Source organism: Spea bombifrons, chromosome 5 (genome assembly GCF_027358695.1).
Source record: "Spea bombifrons isolate aSpeBom1 chromosome 5, aSpeBom1.2.pri, whole genome shotgun sequence".
NCBI lineage: Eukaryota > Metazoa > Chordata > Amphibia > Anura > Pelobatidae > Spea > Spea bombifrons.
The window spans coordinates 33159238-33179254 of record NC_071091.1 but is presented as its reverse complement, the minus strand read 5'-3'; the positions used below and the strand labels follow the sequence as shown (position 1 = coordinate 33179254).

The window sequence follows — 20017 nt, the reverse complement described above, 5'->3', positions numbered from 1 at the left end:
ATTTTATTCACTTTAAATAATGTTCATGACCATATTGACCATCTTTATTGATTGCTTAAAGAAGAGGAAAGTGTACTAAGGGCCCTTTAAGATACCATAGATAATTGCTTTGGCGCTAGGGCTGAAAATCATTTATGCAACAAAGGAGGCATGTGTGTTTTTTGGAAAATGGCCAAAAATCTATCCCTTTCTCACTTCCTCTTACCAGATCTATTTCTCTCCCCTTTCTCTGTTTTTTTTTCTGTTCTCTCTTTCACTCCTCTCCTTGCCATTTCTGTCATAATAAAACTAGCTTTTGTGCATGTGATTGGAACAACATGGCCAAAACTCTTTCTCTGTCTTTTAAAGTTTTCCCTGTTCTCTTTCTTTTCTTCCCTCACCTTCTCTACCTTCCCTTTCTCCCTCCTGTTCGCTCATTACTCTGTTCTCTCCGCCTTTTCATCTCTCCCCATTGCCTCATTGACTTCACTTGTCCTCTTCTCACCCGATTCACATACTCTCACCTTTCCACAACTACTCTAATGTGTTACGAGGGACACTAGTGGAACCTGGTGAGAACACATGGAATCTAGAGGGGGTGCATCACACTAGAGTGAGAGGGTCAGAGCAGATGGTAATTAGAGGTGTTGGGTCAAAGCAGAGGAGGTGGGAAAGAGAAGGTCAAAGGAGAAGAAGGAGAAACAGGGTCACATCGGGAAGGTGCTGGACAAAGTGGTTAAACGCAGAAAGGGCAGCTCAGAGAATAGGGGATGTGCATGTGTTGGTCACAGCAGAGAGGAGCAGGAGGGGGTAGGTCACTGCACAGAGGCAGGAAAGGGTTGGCAATAGCAGATAGGCCACAAATAAGCTTCAGATGGGAAATGAAGGGGACAGGTCAGAGCAAAGGAGAGAGGAGCAGAGCTCAGAGCGGGCAGGAGGGGGCTTGTAAGAGCACAGGGGGAAGTGAAGGTTGGGTCAAATTTGAAGGGACACTGGATTCGAAAAATCAAAGCAGGGGAAGAAGGAAGGTAGGGAAGCTGCTCTTTGTCTCCTCTGGATGACCCTTTCTGTCAGGACTCGGGTGATCAGGTCGGGTAGGAGCCCATGCGCAGGGGTTACTTGGGGTTCAGTATGTAACCCAGGGTGCATGATTATGCAAACAAAGACAGCACCAACAGAAATCCAGGTAATGCAGTGTATTTTATGTATATAACAGAACCAGCAAATAAGGGTAATATAGTCTAAGCAAGTAACCGGACGTATGGCAAAATAAAATACAGGTAATAAGTCTTTTGGCAGGGAGCCCGCTTGGAAGGGCACGACAGACAGAGAGCCCGCTTGGAAGGGCACAAAAGGCACACAGCCCGCTTGGAAGGGTACGAAAGGCACACAGCCCGCTTGGAAGGGTACGAAAGGCACACAGCCCGCTTGGAAGGACACAATAGCAGGGAGTCCACTTGGAAGGACACAATAGCAGGGAGTCCACTTGGAAGGACACAATAGCAGGGAGTCCACTTGGAAGGACACAATAGCAGGGAGTCCACTTGGAAGGACACAATAGCAGGGAGTCCACTTGGAAGGACACAATAGCAGGGAGTCCACTTGGAAGGACACAATAGCAGGGAGTCCACTTGGAAGGACACAAAAGCAGGGAGTCCACTTGGAAGGACACAATAGCAGGGAGTCCACTTGGAAGGACACAATAGCAGGGAGTCCACTTGGAAGGACACAATAGCAGGGAGTCCACTTGGAAGGACACAATAGCAGGGAGTCCACTTGGAAGGACACAATAGCAGGGAGTCCACTTGGAAGGACACAATAGCAGGGAGTCCACTTGGAAGGACACAATAGCAGGGAACCAGGAACAGTACAGGTGCAGAGCCACAGCAGGAAGGTCCATAGACTTCAATACAAAGGCACTGAGTAAAGGGCAGGGCAGGTTCATAAAGGCAGGGTAATCAAGGTAACAAGGCCCAGCTGGATGTATTCACTAGGGCTCAACCCAGGTAACAAGGCACACCTGAGTTCTGAGTGCTCCAGAGGGCGGAGGGTGGCCACTAGTGGTAGCAGATGTAAATGGCACAGGTATGAAAAAGCCATGGTTCAGGCAGCAAAAAAGTGGTTCCTGACAGTACCCCCTCCCCAAGGAGCGGTCACTGAACGCGAACAGTCTGAACAAAATCTGTACAACTTTAATAAACTGAGCAGAAGGGTGTACTTAATGTGATTTCTTCTTCTTCTTCTTTTTCTTTTTCGGTAAAGCTTGTTCACCGATCTCCAGGTCTTCCTTTCTGATTATATTGCCATTAGAGTTAATAACACAATCAAAGGAATCGTAGGTCAAATTATGACTGGATGCTGAAGAGGTTGAGGAGAAGGTATGATTCAGGGCTGTCTCTTTCCATGTACCAGGGGTCACATAGCTGCCCTGTACCCAGGGTACCACTAAGGGCAGTTCAGTATGGGAAGCATTGATGGAAGGCCCCTTCTTACCCAGAGATGGAATAGGGTCATGCATCTTTGTTACCAGTCCAGAGGTGATACTAGGGGCTATGGTAGTCTCTGGTGTATCACACTTTGCTGAGGTAGCAGTGATAGGAGTTGCAATCACAGCTGAACAGAAAGCAATAGGACGTTCATCCATATGGGAGCAACCCACACTGCCACAGACTGTAGGATCACAGCCGCTGCATTCCATCACAGAACAATCATCATCAGGCTTCAGCTGGACATCCACTGGAGTTTGATAAGCATTAGGAATCACAGGGGTTGGTATATACTCCATAGGTTCACTGTCCTGGGGAATAAAGCTACTTCCCCTTTTAGGAGAGCTCTGTAATTGTGACGTAGACTGTTCAACCGGTACAGAGGGTTTAGGAGGTTTCAGAGGACATTGGGTGATCCAGTGTCCCTTTTTGCCACAGTAAAAGCAAGATTCCTCATCACGCCTTTGTTGCAATTCGGTTGCGGTAAGGGGTTCACGTTTCCTAGATTTCCTAGGAGATTCCTTTTTAATACTGGTAACAGGCTCGTTGGATTTCTCAGGTGATTTAGCAGGTGTAGGTGAATGGTCTTCATGAGAGTGATTGGAGTTGGAGTCCCAGATTTGCATTAATGATTTGCACAGTTCAAGCAAACATTCTCCTATCACTTTGATGACTGAAAGTAACCCCGCAGACTCCTTGTAATGGCCTTTGTATTCTGTCAGGACTCGGGTGATCAGGTCGGGTAGGAGCCCATGCGCAGGGGTTACTTGGGGTTCAGTATGTAACCCAGGGTGCATGATTATGCAAACAAAGACAGCACCAACAGAAATCCAGGTAATGCAGTGTATTTTATGTATATAACAGAACCAGCAAATAAGGGTAATATAGTCTAAGCAAGTAACCGGACGTATGGCAAAATAAAATACAGGTAATAAGTCTTTTGGCAGGGAGCCCGCTTGGAAGGGCACGACAGACAGAGAGCCCGCTTGGAAGGGCACAAAAGGCACACAGCCCGCTTGGAAGGGTACGAAAGGCACACAGCCCGCTTGGAAGGGTACGAAAGGCACACAGCCCGCTTGGAAGGACACAATAGCAGGGAGTCCACTTGGAAGGACACAATAGCAGGGAGTCCACTTGGAAGGACACAATAGCAGGGAGTCCACTTGGAAGGACACAATAGCAGGGAGTCCACTTGGAAGGACACAATAGCAGGGAGTCCACTTGGAAGGACACAATAGCAGGGAGTCCACTTGGAAGGACACAATAGCAGGGAGTCCACTTGGAAGGACACAAAAGCAGGGAGTCCACTTGGAAGGACACAATAGCAGGGAGTCCACTTGGAAGGACACAATAGCAGGGAGTCCACTTGGAAGGACACAATAGCAGGGAGTCCACTTGGAAGGACACAATAGCAGGGAGTCCACTTGGAAGGACACAATAGCAGGGAGTCCACTTGGAAGGACACAATAGCAGGGAGTCCACTTGGAAGGACACAATAGCAGGGAACCAGGAACAGTACAGGTGCAGAGCCACAGCAGGAAGGTCCATAGACTTCAATACAAAGGCACTGAGTAAAGGGCAGGGCAGGTTCATAAAGGCAGGGTAATCAAGGTAACAAGGCCCAGCTGGATGTATTCACTAGGGCTCAACCCAGGTAACAAGGCACACCTGAGTTCTGAGTGCTCCAGAGGGCGGAGGGTGGCCACTAGTGGTAGCAGATGTAAATGGCACAGGTATGAAAAAGCCATGGTTCAGGCAGCAAAAAAGTGGTTCCTGACACTTTCCTGCTCCCTCTAACTCCTCTCTGCTCATCCTAGCACTTAACTGTTTCATTTGCTCTGACCTGCCTCTTTTAGCTTTCTTTTGTAGTAGAAAGAGGAAGTGAAGAGAGATAGAAAAAGGAGGATAGATAAATATTTTTGGCCAATTCATGTAAATTATATTATATTATTATTTAATTATATTTGAATAGTTTACTGTTAGTATCGGTGTTAGAGTTTATGCAGTTATTGTTTTAAATTTAAATTGTTATTTAATTGTTATGGTAAGAAAATTCTTATCTGACCAAATTGCTATGGGAAAATACAGTCTTTAGCGTTTACCTTTATGCTAAAATGTTTGCGACAAAATCCACAGAAAGATGTTCTGTCCAACATCTTAGCATGGAGGCTATGGCTTCTAAAAGCTCCTTAGGTCCAAACAGACTAATGAAGGCTTTGAGCAAACATAGGCAGGGTACTTGAAAGGGTATTTGAAATTAGTTAGAGCATAGGGAACTCATCATTGCTCATGTGGGTTTGGCACCATTAAGCAGCTTTTGGCCATATTCCCTACTATATGTCTCCCCTAGGCTTAGAATGATACAAAAAAGAATCATTGTTGAGTTAATCTTGTATACATTACATTGTACTAAGAAAATGAGAGGGGTATTGCTAGGTTATTGGAGGATCTGGAAGTAGAACTCATACAAAAGACCTATATTGGTGCAGTTTTAGCATACCATAATTACAAATAAAGGGACAGAGGGAAGGACAATCCTTCATGCCAAGGTTCCCCAGAGGTTTCCTCCAAATGGGGTTTTCCTCTCCTGAGTGCTGAAGGATGACTGTGAGTCCAGAGGTTACTGTCACTGTGTTAAGCTCTGATGGCACAGTTTCAAAATATAGACCATGTCTTATAATAAAGTATTTTGTTCAATAAATATAATCTCCTTAAATTACTATTTGTCTCTTTGTTCTGTTTTTTAATATCATTGGCAACTAACTGTAGTTTACAAATGAGTGAAAATTAAATTTAGCTAAGGATACAGCCAGAGCAATGCCCAGTCTGAAGAACTAAATGATAATGTCGTTATGCCTCTTCATAAGGTATCTTAAAAGGACACTCGAAAAAGTTTTGTTCTGACCTTTTATTGGGTAAAGATAGAAACAAGTTACTTACGTTTTCTGGACCCCAGATGTGTATATTTTAGACGCAATTATCCAAATTCCATCTGAAGAAGAGACTTTTGGGACCCTGAAAGCTTATATAAATTTGCATATTTCCCTATACTGGTCCATATGTATCAACCTCAACCATATACTATATATATATATATATATATATGTATATATGTATATATATATATATATATATATATATATATATATATATATATATATATATATATATATACTCATTAAATGAAAGGGTGAAGTATTTGTGATATTGCTCTGATGTTCCATGACATCATGCAAAGAGTAGGCTTTAAACGCACATGACAACATGCTATCTGTAAAATAGCAGCGATCACTCTTGTTCATTATCTGATCACTTTGATCCCAAATGATAATAACCATATGAACATGTGTGATAAAATAGCTTCTATTGTTCAGGTATGAAGTATATTGCACACACTGCAGGGGTAAAACCCCAGGAGATTTAATAGAGTTATTGCCATACCTAGAAACTCCCCAGGACAGGCTACTCAATCTTTCAAGGGAGTAGATTCATGAGGGAGCAAAGCTATCTGGTTGGCTGGTATAGCCCTCAATGGGCTAGTTGCGTGGAAGCATAGCTTGTAGAGACTGTGCTATCTTCAAACACTCAGTAGAATGGAAAGTGGACAGGGAGACTCAGGGAAGCAGAGATTCACCTGGAGACCCATGGTCAAACTTGGTTAGTTCCTAGGTATGGCTATTACATTAAAATTAATAATATACACCATATGACCAAAAGTATGTGGACACCTGACCATCACATCTCTATAAGCTTGTTGGACATCCCATTACAAAACCATGGGCATTAATACGCCTACTTGGGGGCTTAACAGCCTCCTTTCTTCTGGGAAGGCTTTTCACAAGATTTTGAAGTGTCTTTGTGACTCTGTGCCCATTCAGCCTGTTTAGGTCAGGCACTAAAGTTTGACTAAAAATCCTGGCTGGGAATCAATGTTCATGTTTTTACCAAAGGTCACTTGAATTCCTCGACACCAAACCATGTCTTTATGGACCTTCCATTGTGCACAGGGACAGTAAATACCCTTTCACAAACTGATGCCACAAAGTTAGAAGCACACAATTGTCTAAAAAGTCTATGCATATTGTAGCATTAACATCACCCTTCACTGGAACAAAAGGGGCTCTGAAAAACAGCAGCAGATTATTATCCACCCTCCGCCAAACTTTACAGTAGGCACAACTAGTTTTCTCCTGGCATTCACTAAACTCAGATTCGTCCATCAGACTTCCAGATAGTGATCCAGAATAATCTGTGATCAAATTTCTATGAACGTTTTACTGTGTTGTGCAATGTTAGAATAATCATGTTTTTTAAATTGCAAAACATATACCCTTAAAATTCACTTCTAAGCCATCATTGGGTCACAAAGTCACAAACAAAATCTTGGTAAATCCCCAATGCTACCCACTACTCTAACCAAACCCTCTAAACCAAAAGTGTCCCTATGTAGCCGTTTGAAACAGCTGATTTACTTATGTTTTATTTAGATTTAAATACTGGACAACCAGAATGACATAAATTTAAAAAATACTGACAAAAGTATGTGCTCTCAGTTGATTCCAACATATTTTTCCCACTTAGAGAAACTGGTAATTTACATGACTTTTTCACAGAATAATCGCTAGTCTTCAAGGCTAGCCTTTTACACTCCTGACAGCGGGAGAGGCATTTAGGTAAATTCACTTGGTTCTATAAATCCTCCAGGGATTTCCAACTAGCCTTGCTTCACACAACGTGGTGTCAAGCCCTACAAGCTCCTATATAGAGTGATGATGATGAGCCTGCATGATCATAAAGCTTCATTTCATCCATCCCCCTACAATTCCCTATCGACTTCATAGCCCAAATTGAAAATAAAAATTCTTAATGGGGAGTTAATGGCTCTCAGTTCTCATTGATTGATTCTCGTTTATCCAAATCAGTCTTAAAATTAGGATTTGAAGTATAATGTTTAGGTTTAACAGTGGATATTAAAAAAGTCTACACACCCCTGTTAAAATGCCAGGTTCTTGTGATGTTAAAAAGGAGACAAAGATAAATCATGTCAGAACTTTTTCCACCTTTAATGTGACCTATAACGTGAACAATTCAATTGCAAAACAAACTGAAATCTTTGAGGGGAACCCCCCAAAAAACCTCACAATAACCTGGTGGCATAAGTGTGCACACCCTTAAACTAATACTTTGTTGAAGCACCTTTTATTACAACAATCAGTCTATTTGCCCACTCTTCTTTGCAAAAGCACTCCAAATCTGTCAGATTGTGAGGACATCTCCTGTGCACATTCCTCTTCAGATCACCCCACATACGTTCAATTGGATTCAGGTCTGGGGTCTGGCTGGGCCATTCCAAAACGTTAATCTTCTTCTGGTGGATTTAGATGTGTGCTTTGGGTCGTTGTCATGCTGAAAGGTGAACTTCATCTTCAGCTTCCCAACGGATGCCTGAAGGTTTTGTGCCAAAATTGCCTGGTATTTGGAACTGTTTATAATTCCCTCCACCCTGACTAAGGCCCTGGTTCCAGCTGAAGAAAAACAGCCCCAGAGCATGATCCTTCCTACCACCATGCTTTACTGTGGGTATGGTGTTCTTTGGGTGATGTGCAGTGTTGTTTTTGCACCAAACATACCTTTTGGAATTATGGCCAAAAAGTTCAACCTTGGTTTCATCAGACCATAATGCATTTTCCAACGTGCTTTTGGGGGACTTCATATTTGTTTTTGCACACTTCAAACCGGCTTGGATGTTTTTCTTTGTAAGAAAAGGCTTCCGTCTTGCCACCCTACCCCACAGCCCATTCATATAAAGAATACGGGAGATTGTTGTCACATGTAGCACACAGCCAGTACTTGCCAGAAATTCCTGCAGTTCCTTTGATGTTGCAGTAGGCCTATTGTAAGCCTCTCTGACCAGTTTTCTTCTTATCTTTTCAACAATTTTGGAGGGACGTCCAGTTCTTGGTAATGTCTCTGTTGTGCCATATTGTCTCCACTTGATGATGACTGTCTTCACTGTGTTCCATGGTATATCTAATGCTTTGGAAATTCTTTTGTACCCTTCTCCCGACTGATATCTTTCAACAATGAGATCCCTCTGATGCTTTGGAAGCTCTCTGCGGACCATGGCTTTTGCTCTGCGATGCAATTAAGCAAATGTCAGGTAAATCCTACTAGAACAGCAGAACTTTATTTGTGATTAATCGGAGTCACTTTAAATGATGGCAGGTGTGTAATGACTTCTATTTAACACGAGTTTGAATGTGATTGGTTAATTCTGAACACAGCCACAGCCCCAGTTATAAGAGGGTGTGCACACTTATACAACCAGGTTATTGTGGGGTTTCTCCCCCTCAAAGATTTCTCTTTGTTTTGCAATTGAATTGTTCACGTTAAAGGTCACATTAAAGGTGGAAAAAGTTCTGACATGATTTATCTTTGTCTCATTCTTTAACATCACAAGAACCTGGCATTTTAACAGGGTTGTGTAGACTTTTTATATCCACTGTCTATACTGTATATATATATTGCTCAGAAATCCTTATACAAAGTGAAACCTTCCTTTAGGAACGGATCAAATACTTTCTGCCAGCCATAGCCAATATTGCATTTCTGGGAGTATAAACAACCTATTTGATCTCTGCTTTGATTTTTCTTCAAATGATTGGTGTATGAATGCAATATACACATAGCAGGGTACTCTGTGGATTTCTCTATGAAGCAAGGTATCTGACAAGGTATTTCCAATCTTCTGGGGGTTGACACCTGGTACGTTTACTGCCCATTCTCTAATCATCTCCCAACATCTAACCTTGATTAAGTACCCTAACACAGGCTCAACTCTCCCTCCTCATATGGGTAGGCGTAAGTAGGAGAAGAAGGGTTTCTAGGTGTGACGATACAACAAAGATGCCTAAATGTAAAATGAATTAAAATTCACACATTTGATTAAATCAAATCACAATAGAGGACAGTGCACGATTACAGATGGATCTGCATAGGTTGGAGGCTTGGGCTGGGATGTGGCAGATGAGGTTCAACACAGATAAATGTAAGGTTATGCACATGGGGAAGAAAAATCCAGGCTGGGAATATGTATTAAATGGGAAAACACTGGGGACGACTGACATGGAAAAGGACTTAGGAGTCTTGGTTAACAGTAAATTTACCTGTAGCGACCAGTGTCGGGCAGCTGCTGCTAAGGCAAATAAAATCATGGGCTGCATCAAAAGGGGCATGGATGCCCATGACAAGGAAATAATTCTACCATTATACAAGTCACTAGTCAGACCACACATGGAATACTGTGTACAGTACTGGGCACCAGTATACAAGAAAGATATAGTGGAGCTGGAGAGGGTTCAAAGACGGGCAACCAGAGTAATAAGGGGAATGAAAGGACTGCAGTACCCAGAAAGATTATCAGAATTAGGGTTATTTAGTTTGGAAAAAAGACGGCTTATGGGGGACTTAATAACTATGTATAAATATATAAGGGGGCAGTACAGAGATCACTCCCAGGACCTATTTATACCCAGGACTGTATCTATAACAAGGGGACATCCTCTACGGCTGGAGGAAAGAAGGTTTCTACACCAGCACAGACGGGGGTTCTTTACAGTAAGAGCGGTGAGACTATGGAGACTATGGAAGTGGTAATGGTAAACTCAATAAAAGAGTTTAAAAGGAGCCTGGACGTGTTTCTTGAAAGCAATAATATTACAAGTTATGGATAGTAGATTAATAGGGACAGAACGTTGATCCAGGGATTTATTCTGATTGCCATATTTGGAGTCGGGAAGGAATTTTCCCCCTGGTATGGGGCAATTGGCATCTGCTTCATAAGGGTTTTTTGCCTTCCTCTGGATCAACACGGTAGGGACACAATATGTATATAGGTTGAACTTGATGGACTTTGGTCTTTTTTCAACCTTATCAACTATGTTAAAACATTACCGCTACAAAAAAGCTGTTATAGCTGCAAAGGGGGGACCAATTACATAATAATATCTATGTAGTTTTAATGCGATGTCATAAAAGTCCCTGTTGGTGTAATGGTCAGGTGACCTAATACATTTGTCAATATAGTATTTATTGACACATGCAATATGAGATTGCTGTTAATGATCATTCTGTAACAGCAACCTTGTAAACAGAAAGAAAGCACAGAAAGGTTTGGAAAGGCAAAGTGCTCTGTTCTCTCTAGAGAGGGTAAACTTCATTTAAAAGCCTCTAGTGGGTAAAAGTCACAGGACACCATGAAAGGCAGAAGGTTAGAGATTCTCATAATTAATGGGAAGAGTTCAGGATACAAACTGAGTCCATGTTTTTTTTTTTTTTTTGTTAAAGCCAATTAATGTTTCAAATGTACATTTTTAGTATTGGAAAGTCTTGTTGGCCAGTAGCAGATGACTTTGCCAACCGGATGAGTAAAACCATTGAAATGACAAGCAGTTTACTAACCAGTTTGTGCTGCATATTTTTACAGTAGAATTAGGCTTGGTTTCCACTTGGGTTTTTGTCCGGCGTTTTTTTCTTGATGAAAAACGCCAGGAAAAACGCCAAGAAAAGTGCCACTGCATTTACCTGCGTTTTGGCGTTTTTTCTGGAGTTTTTTCTGGCGTTTTAGCCTTTCTGTGGAAATTGCTTTTTTTGACCTTAGGCAGTTTTTCCAGCCTTTACAAGTTAGAAGTTTCACCCAGCTAAAAGGGATTAGGATAAATGGCAAGTATCTGCCCTCTCCTGATGTCATTTACTTGGTAGAGTTCTACTTAAACGCCCCGGCGGACCCTTTTGTCTCTTTTCTGTGGTTTGTAAGGCATGCTTTATTTTGAATGTCTGCTCCTCTGGGAAGATTGGCCCCAAATGATGGTGCAAATTGTTTGCTGTTGCTTTTGGCACGCAGGATCCAGTTGATGCGTCGGGTATGTTTGTTTGTAATGGCATGTTTGTTCCAAATGGTGTAAAATTCAATATGAACCAGTCCAGGACTTTGTTTTGTGTGAAACGGTTTGTTTCCAGCCTATTTCTCGTAGGACACACAGATACTGGGTCCATCCTCTGCATTGTAAAAAAACGCCATAAAAAACGCCAAGGCAATAAACCCACATGGCTTTTTCATGGCGTTTTTTCTCTCCCAAAGATTTCCTTGCAAAAAATGCCAGAGTGTCAACATGCTGCGATTTTGAAAAACTGCCACAGAGCCCAAAAAAGCAGAAAAACGCCAAAGAGGACTGAAAAAACGCCAAACAGAAAAACGCCAAGTGGAAATGGCATTTTGCGATTTCCTATTGAAGAACAGCTAACATCTGGCTGCTGCGTTTTTCACTAAAAAAACGCCAGGTGGCGCTATTGGCGTTTTTATGGGCGTTTTTAGCAAAAAAAAACCAAATGGAAACCTAGCCTTAGGCAGGTTTTTACCGACCAAGTGCGGAAACAATATTACAGGAAATATCAGAAATGTATCTGCAGCTCTTTTAAAAAGCAGCAACATAAATGCTTATAGCGTGCATAGGGCAAGCATATGCCTTTCCTGACATAAAGCATGACCAAGGACCAAGTTAAGTCTGAGGTCTAAATGCCTGAAAAGAACACATGCCAGACTGGGTTGCTGCAAAACTATGTTTTATATTGCACCAAATATAAAACATAAATGAACTACTCAAGGTTGGAAAGACTGATATAACGGTCTAGAGAATATGATGGAATGTAGGCAGAAAGAATATCCCCAGAGTACTCTGTACTTTTTTATTTTGTGCTTCTGCAAAAGATATATCACTTTACCGGAGAGAGTAAAAAGTAGGCAAGTCGTATGCACAACTCAAACATCATCACATAAAACACATATACCAGTCAGTTATTTTAAACAAATTCGATATTAAATATTTTATTATTGGAATATTGAACAAGGGAAAAAATAAGGTGTCAGAATCATAAGAGTCAGGAAATTACTGCTGTTACCATAACTCATTTTTAAAACAGAGAGAAATATCAATATGAATTGGCCCTTTGTTACCTTAGAGAGATCTGTTTTCACATTTTATTTTTAAAGGGCCACATTGATTTATAAGTACTGTGCTCATATTAGGTTATGTTACATGGTCTGGCTGTTACAGTTTGTCCTTCAGCAAGGTTCAGTGGCCTAAAACTAGAGATGTATTTTGGCCTTAGCTGAACAGACCAGCATTGTGGGGGAATAGCAGTCCCCCTGCCACAAAACCTTTCAACATCTTGGCCTTAATGGGCCGTTACAAGGGAAATATCTGATCTTCCTAACCAGCCCACTTATATTAAAGTCAGCACAGCCTCCATAGAAAGGATTACAAGGCACAGCGTGTCTTAATGACACAGAGCGTTGGGATAGGACGTCATATACCAGGGGACCACCTTGCAAGTTGAATTGAGAGGCTCTCTTCATACATACATACCCTGTCTGGAACATGTCATTAAATGTGTGCAATCAGTTCTTGCTTCAGTATGATATTATAAAAAATGTTGCCTGGGTGTTCCTTAGTTCATGCTTTTCTCGTTCTTTTTTTGTGTGATTAGCAGACAGTATGTCCAATGTTCAACCCGGTAGTGCGATGCCTTTCCTGATTCTTGACAGGGTGATCATAGCCTGTGCTGATGTCTGAAGGGCCGCATGGGAGAGTTGCAAATACGGATGCATTTTACTATATTTGTGTCAACCCACGGCTTGTAAAAGGACATTTGACACTGTTCTTGCAAATGTATATGTTTTGTGTCAGTATATTTATGTGCTCATGTCACACCCTTCATTATGTGTGATGCATTCAAGTGTTGTGTTCTCCAAGATCTTCAAGAGGCTTCTGGGTCATGAGAAGTAGCTTCTCAAATAGTAAACAATTACATGCATATTCCTTACAACCATTGATAGGAGAATAACAAATCATATAACTATATATATTGTTTTCTCTTATCATCCTCCTTACTCATCAAATCACTGAACATGCTGCATATCAAATGCATTTACAAAAACATAGTCTCTGTTCATCTACACTGCCAGCATTGTTGTTCTTTGAAGCAGATACAACTGTCTTACAAAGTTCTCATTTATGGAAATACTGTTTGCATAGATTCCCATCTAGTGAAAGTCAGTACCAGGATCTGCTTGCTACAGTGCAATCCTACCTTTGAAACCAAGGAATAACAGCTGTCACAGAAAAAAAGTTAGAATGGGGATGTAATGTTTATTGTGTAGCCAATGTATTACTGAAATTCTGCCATCTTCAGTACAGTTTTAGGCTAGACTGATCTGGATGTTCATTCAGCACATGCTCCAAGGATGCATGGATGTTGTAATTTACGAGCCACTCTGTTCCCTTTTAATTTCTTGTTAGAATGAGGATTTAGTGTTGATTGGGCCACTGAAATTCTGCCATATTCATCAGTTTTAGGCTAGACTGACCTGGACACCAAGGATGTGGCGATGTTACACCTGTTCAATAGTATCACTATATTAACTTTGTCGCTTCTCTTTTTATGCACTTTTTCCTTAAATCTAGTACATTTTTTGTTTGCAATTTTTCAATATACAATTTTTGTATATTTACATAAGCAACAAACATATGATACCCCCAGACATACAGTCATGTTAAAAAGAAAGTACAACCTCTTAGAATTCTGTGGTTTTACATATTAGGACATCTATTCCTTAGCAGGTCTAAAAAATAGGGAAATACAACCTCGGATGAACAACAACACATAAGATATTACAACATGTAATGATTTATTCAACAAAAATAAAGCCAAAATGGAGAAGTCACGGATGGAAAACTATGTACACCCTTACAGCTTTCACAGGAATTAAGATGCTAAGTTGCAGACAGGTGCTGATAAAAAAGGCCTTTGATTAATTGATCATCAGCCAGTGTGACCACTTCTATAAAACCCAAAGTTTGCTGGTCTGGAGCAGTCAGGTGTGTGTTAACACAATGCCAAGGAGGAAAGACATTAGCACTCATTTTAGAGAAGCAATTGTTGCTGCCCATCAGTCTGGGAGGGGTTATAAGGCCATTTCCAAACAATACAAAGTCCACGATTTTACAGTGAGAAAGATTATTCAAAAGTGGAAAACATTCAAGACAGTGGCCAATCTTCCCAGGAGTGGACATCCCACTAAATTCACCCCAAAGTCAGAACAAGCAATAGAGAAACTGCAGAAAACCAAAGACTTACATCTCAGACTCTACAGGCCTCAGCATTTTAAATGTTAAAGTTGATGACAGTACAATTAGAAAAAGACTGAACAAGTATGGTTTGTTTGGAGAAAGATTATTCTCTCTAAAAAGAACATGGCAGCATGCTTAGGTTTGCAAAGTTGCATCTGAACAAACCATAATACTTCTGAGATAATGCCATTTGGACAGATGAGGCCAACGTGGAGATGTTTGACCATAATGCTCAGCACCACATTTGTTGAAAACAAAACACTGCATATCAGCACAAACATCTCATACCAACTGTCAAGCACGGTGGTGGAAGGGGGTGATGATTTGGGCTTGGTTTGCAGCCACAGGACCTAGAAACCTTGCAGCCATCGACCATGAACTCCTCTGTATACCAAAGTATTCTAGAGTTAAATGTGAGGCCATCTGTCCAACAGATAAAGCTTGGCTGAAATTGGGTCATGCAACAGGACAATGATCCCAAGCACACATTCAAATCTACAACAGTATGTCTGAAAAATAAAAGAATGAAGGTGTTGCAATGGCCCAGTCAAAGTCCAGACCTCAACCGATTGAAATGCTGTGGTGGGGCCTTAAGAGAGCTGTGCATAAACAAATGCCTACAAACCTCAATGAACTGAATTGCTGCTAAAGGTGGTTCTACTAGCTATTGAATCATAAGGCGTACTAAGCTTTTCACACATGGCTTCTCCATGTTGGCTTTATTTTTATTGAATACATTATGACAGGGTATAATATGTCATGTGTTGTTGTTGATCTAAGCTTGTATTTACCTATTTTTAGACTTGTATGTCCTTATATGTAAAACCATAGAATTCACATGACTGATAATTATTATGAAGATAATTATGACATATATACATTGCACGTTATACTATAGTTATAGATAACTAGGGCACCAGCCATATATATATGTGGAGCCATCATGAAAGTTACAACGTTGAGGCATTTTCAAGACACTTCATCCAACTTCCATTTACAGGATACTTATTTATTTAAAGAACCATGAGTAAAATAGATTAGCTATTCAAAATAGGGCACATATGAACCCTGCATGATCTAGTGTAATTTCTGTAATATGAAGGCCAGTAGAATTCATACATGGGTAAACTTTAAGTGTATGGCTCAAACCCACATATCCATAGAAGTACACAATTGATTTTCTTAATGCTCGTGCATTTTGGTTCTTTCTACCTCTGAGATCTCCAGGCAACTGGCTTCTGCTATGATTAAATCATCATGGCCCAAGCAATGACTGACCCATCTTATTCCCTTCTCAACCTCCTAATAGATTGCTGGTATTGTTTTAATGTTATTGATAATTTTCTATTCTTCATTGCTAGCACTCTGAAATGTGGAGCTAAATATAGTTAATGTTACATCATAAGAGGCATAGCTTTCCGTGTTGCATTGCTTCTTTTTGTTTAAATTCAATAATGTTGAATACACTATTTCTCCTTGAGATGTCTCATGTTGTTGGGTTTTGGGAAATCTGTGAGAACCTTTTCACGAAGAACAGTGACATCTGAGAATAAAAGAACATAAATGAACCCAGCACTGAAAACTATTATGTCACTATTATTTTTATTTATGTTATTTTATTTAATGATCTGATTTTAAATTAATCAAATAGATGATTTCCAGTTCAGACATTAAAGGTGGTCAAGCAGGACAGACAGACACAACCCCCACTGGTCCCATGATCTATGTGGGGGCTCAGTATGTTGAGTTGAGGGAGAGCCAGTCTAACCAATTACATAAGAAAAGCCTGTGCATGCATGCATATGGATGCTTTATAGACATGTCTTTATAGACATGAATTTGACAAAACCAACAAGGATGTTTCTTCCCTTCTGTTTTGGTGAATTGGAAATATCTAGAAGCAACAATAGCCTCAAAGTGGTAAAGCAGTTTGTGGTAAACAGTCTTACAACATTATCCAGTAGTACATAAAAATGGCCTATCCTTGTTTGAAACCAGACCCGGACTGGCCATGTGGCACATCAGGCAAATGCCTAGTGGGCCAGCTCCACACACTCGGGGGGGACAAATCGTATATGCCCGGCCGTATGCTATGCAAATATAAAAACATAGCATGTGGCTATGCTCTATGTTATAAGATGGCCACTGCCCTTAAAGTGCCAGGGCCACCTTGTCATCGCCAGACTAGCCCTGTCTGGTACTAGAGGAGTACAGGCTATTTTAGAAGCAATGGGGATATTAACTCAGTATTAAATCATGGGATTTTGGAATGAGAAGGCAAGCAGAAATTGTATATGTAGTTATGTAAGATTATATATACTTTAACAATGAAAACAAGCATAATTATGTCTATGAAGGTTTTCCTAGAGAATGTATTTTTTAAAATAAATCTCTGCCGTTAAATTAAATTAGTGCCGCCCCTGCAATCCTTATATCGTGTCAGATCAAAATAGCTGATCTGACCACCTGCTAGTCACATCTTGACGGGGAATACTCTGTCTGCTAATTGGTGCTCTGATAGTACATATTATGTGAATTGCCCAAGTCAGATGATCATGAAAGGACACAGATGCTGTACTAGTGAAGTTGCCATTGTTGTTTGCATATGAATACATCTACTGCTCATGGTCTTTAACAGCTCAAGTGATTTACGTTTCCAACCCATGCCAGAAGCCATGGGCAACCACAGAAAATAGAAAACATATAAAGTGAGGTATAGGTGCCAGTTGTGTTTCCCTTCGTAGTGCCAGAGTATGTCAGTTGGTCCCTCAGCAAATGGGCCACCAAAGGTCCCCTGGGCAAAAGGACAGTGCTCCTCCTGCCTTTAACAATTAGAGGATATTGTAAATATCGTATACACGCATCATATGTAATAAGTATTAATACCTGTGGCGTCTTACATTTCAGTAACCGAGGCCTTGGTGGAAGGCTACTACAATAATTACAGCTTATCTCCTGCAGCACTTTTTGGGAGCCCCTAGGCAGTATGGCCTCGTTTTGTGTACCACTGGTATTGCAGCACTAGTTTCAATTTATACATTATTTATAATGCACAAGTTATCGGTGACATGGAATGAGCAACATAGATGAGCAGCATCTAAACTAAATGTTATATGAAGCAAATACTCCTTTGTCTACTCCCCTCATTCTATAACCTAAAGAGTTAATCTCCAAAATCGCATGACCGTTAGTAAAACTGCAGATGCTCCAAGACTCACTTTTTCAGGCTACGGCACAGGTCTTGCATTAATATAAGATCACCTTAAAATGTAGTGGGTTGTATTTTTTCCTCCCCGTGTTAATGATGCCTTTTAGTGACAGAGGGATAAACAATACATTGTAAATAAACAGGTAGCGTGTCCTTCTTGCACTGATGGCTAAAACATTACACAAATATTATATCATTATTATTATTATTATTAAAATTGTTATTTTTATTATTCTAAAGTATTTTTTGCTACAAAAACTTTAAAATGTCATAAAGCATTTCCCTTCTTACAATACGCACAATATTTTGGACAAGAAGCATAAACCGTCTTTGTAAATGCATTTGTTAACCAATTAATTAATAGCGGCCGTGCTGGTGTAATAATGTTTAATTCTGTATCACGCACACCCGTCTCTCGCCAACCTACAGCCAGTTTTGGTTCACTGCAGATTCCTGCATTAGATTCTCTCTGCATCATGCCCGTACAATAGAGTCGGGTGCATTTATTATTTAACACATTTAAAAAAATATAGGTTACCACAAGCTGCCACTAAGTCTGCCCACTGTGTAGATTGATAATCGGTCAGGGGACAATTAAATGGAGTGCGTAAACAAAAAAAATCACATTTAAATACATGTATTGTGTATTATGTACATTTTTTTTTATAATTTATCATGAGGATCCAATGCACTTTAGGTATAGATGCCTCTGTTCAGACACATATGGCAGTAGATCAGCCGCATTATATCGGAGAGCTGTCCAGTGCTGATTTTGGGGTGGCATCTCTCCTCTGGCTTATGTTCCCATTCACTGTATATATACACATATATATATACCATACCGCAATGATAATGCAGACTGGCATTGCTGGGTATAGCGTATGCCCCAGCTTGTCTATAGATCCCTAGCATTACACCAGTGAAGGCTGTGTCACATGCTAAAATACAGCGCTCAGTAAAAAGGCTGCAGTGAGGGTTTCCTTTGTTTTCATCTCCAGCCAGCAATCTATAAGCCATCCATATGGGACAATTCTCACTGTATAGGGGAGGCCATTCATCCTATAGGATCCCAGGCTGTGCTAATGCAGCTGATCCTGTGGGACTGGGGGGGATGATGCGGGGTTAAACCAGCCTCTAATCGGTTTAAGTCACTCCACGCCAGATCCACAGTGAGCACCGGCAAGTAAGGGGTGCATTGTGCATTACATGCCTGCGCCAATTTAAGAAAACATACAGGAGGAACGGGGTCCCTGATTTCACCCCATCCTTAATTCATTTATCGGGTTTGCACTGCAGACTCATTCAGCACATTAGAAAAGACATCGCTCGGACCATGTGTATCCTAGCGTCAAAGTCAACGGAGGTGATTCTTAGCAAATCTCCGAAATCGGGTGAGGAGCAGCGGTCAGCCAGCGGCAGGGAAAGGGTTAATCGCAGCAGGCCTAACACAAAGAGACGTAATGGGGTGCACCTTACCTGTATAATAAGAGTCCGGGCAGAATAAATCATAATCCACAGTGCCAGGCTCGGGTTCTATGCCCACCACGTGCCATTCATGCCCTACTACACGGGGTATTGCGGTAAAGAAGGTGAGATGTGCTGTGTTAGATCGGGGTATATATGCAGCAGCCCTGATATAGACGCACCATATTCCAGCGCAGACAGCAGATGTGCATAAACGCTATAATGCTGCACACTTCCCTCCTCCCCCCACCTCCCGCATCCTCTCTCTAGGTACCAGGAGGGCTGCAGCCAACCACAAGCCGCTGATCACTCGCTGACAGGTCCTTCGGCCCCTCCCATCTCTCCTCCTATCACATTCAAACCCCGGTGGATGCTCCTCTTAAACAAATTAATAGCAATTCTCATTATGATAACCCTATAGACTTAGTATTGCAGAACTTCCAACGAGAAATGGCCAAAGAGGGACACCTTAGTTTTAAAGGCATACCTGAGGGAAAGGACTTAAGCAAGACTTCTCATATATATACCGTATACCGTATATGAAGAAATGACACTCTGCTACAATGTAACGTAGTGGGTGTACAGCCTGTATAACAGTGTAAATGTACTGTCCCCGCAAAATAACTCAACACACAGCCATTAATGTCTAAACCTTGGCAACAAAAGTAAGTACACCCCTAAATGTAAATGTC

The 20017-nt window shown here is 41.1% G+C and overlaps 1 protein-coding gene across 1 annotated transcript in view; it reads right to left on the bottom strand.

Annotated features, from left to right (window-relative positions):
- Positions 1-19510, bottom strand: part of HECW1 (HECT, C2 and WW domain containing E3 ubiquitin protein ligase 1) — a 100261-nt gene extending 80751 nt beyond the window's left edge. Inside the window, exon 1 of the mRNA XM_053466089.1 lies at positions 19338-19510. The gene's annotated coding sequence lies outside the window, so the exon portion shown is untranslated. The remainder of the gene's footprint in view (positions 1-19337) is intronic.
- Between the last annotated feature and the right edge of the window lie 507 nt (positions 19511-20017).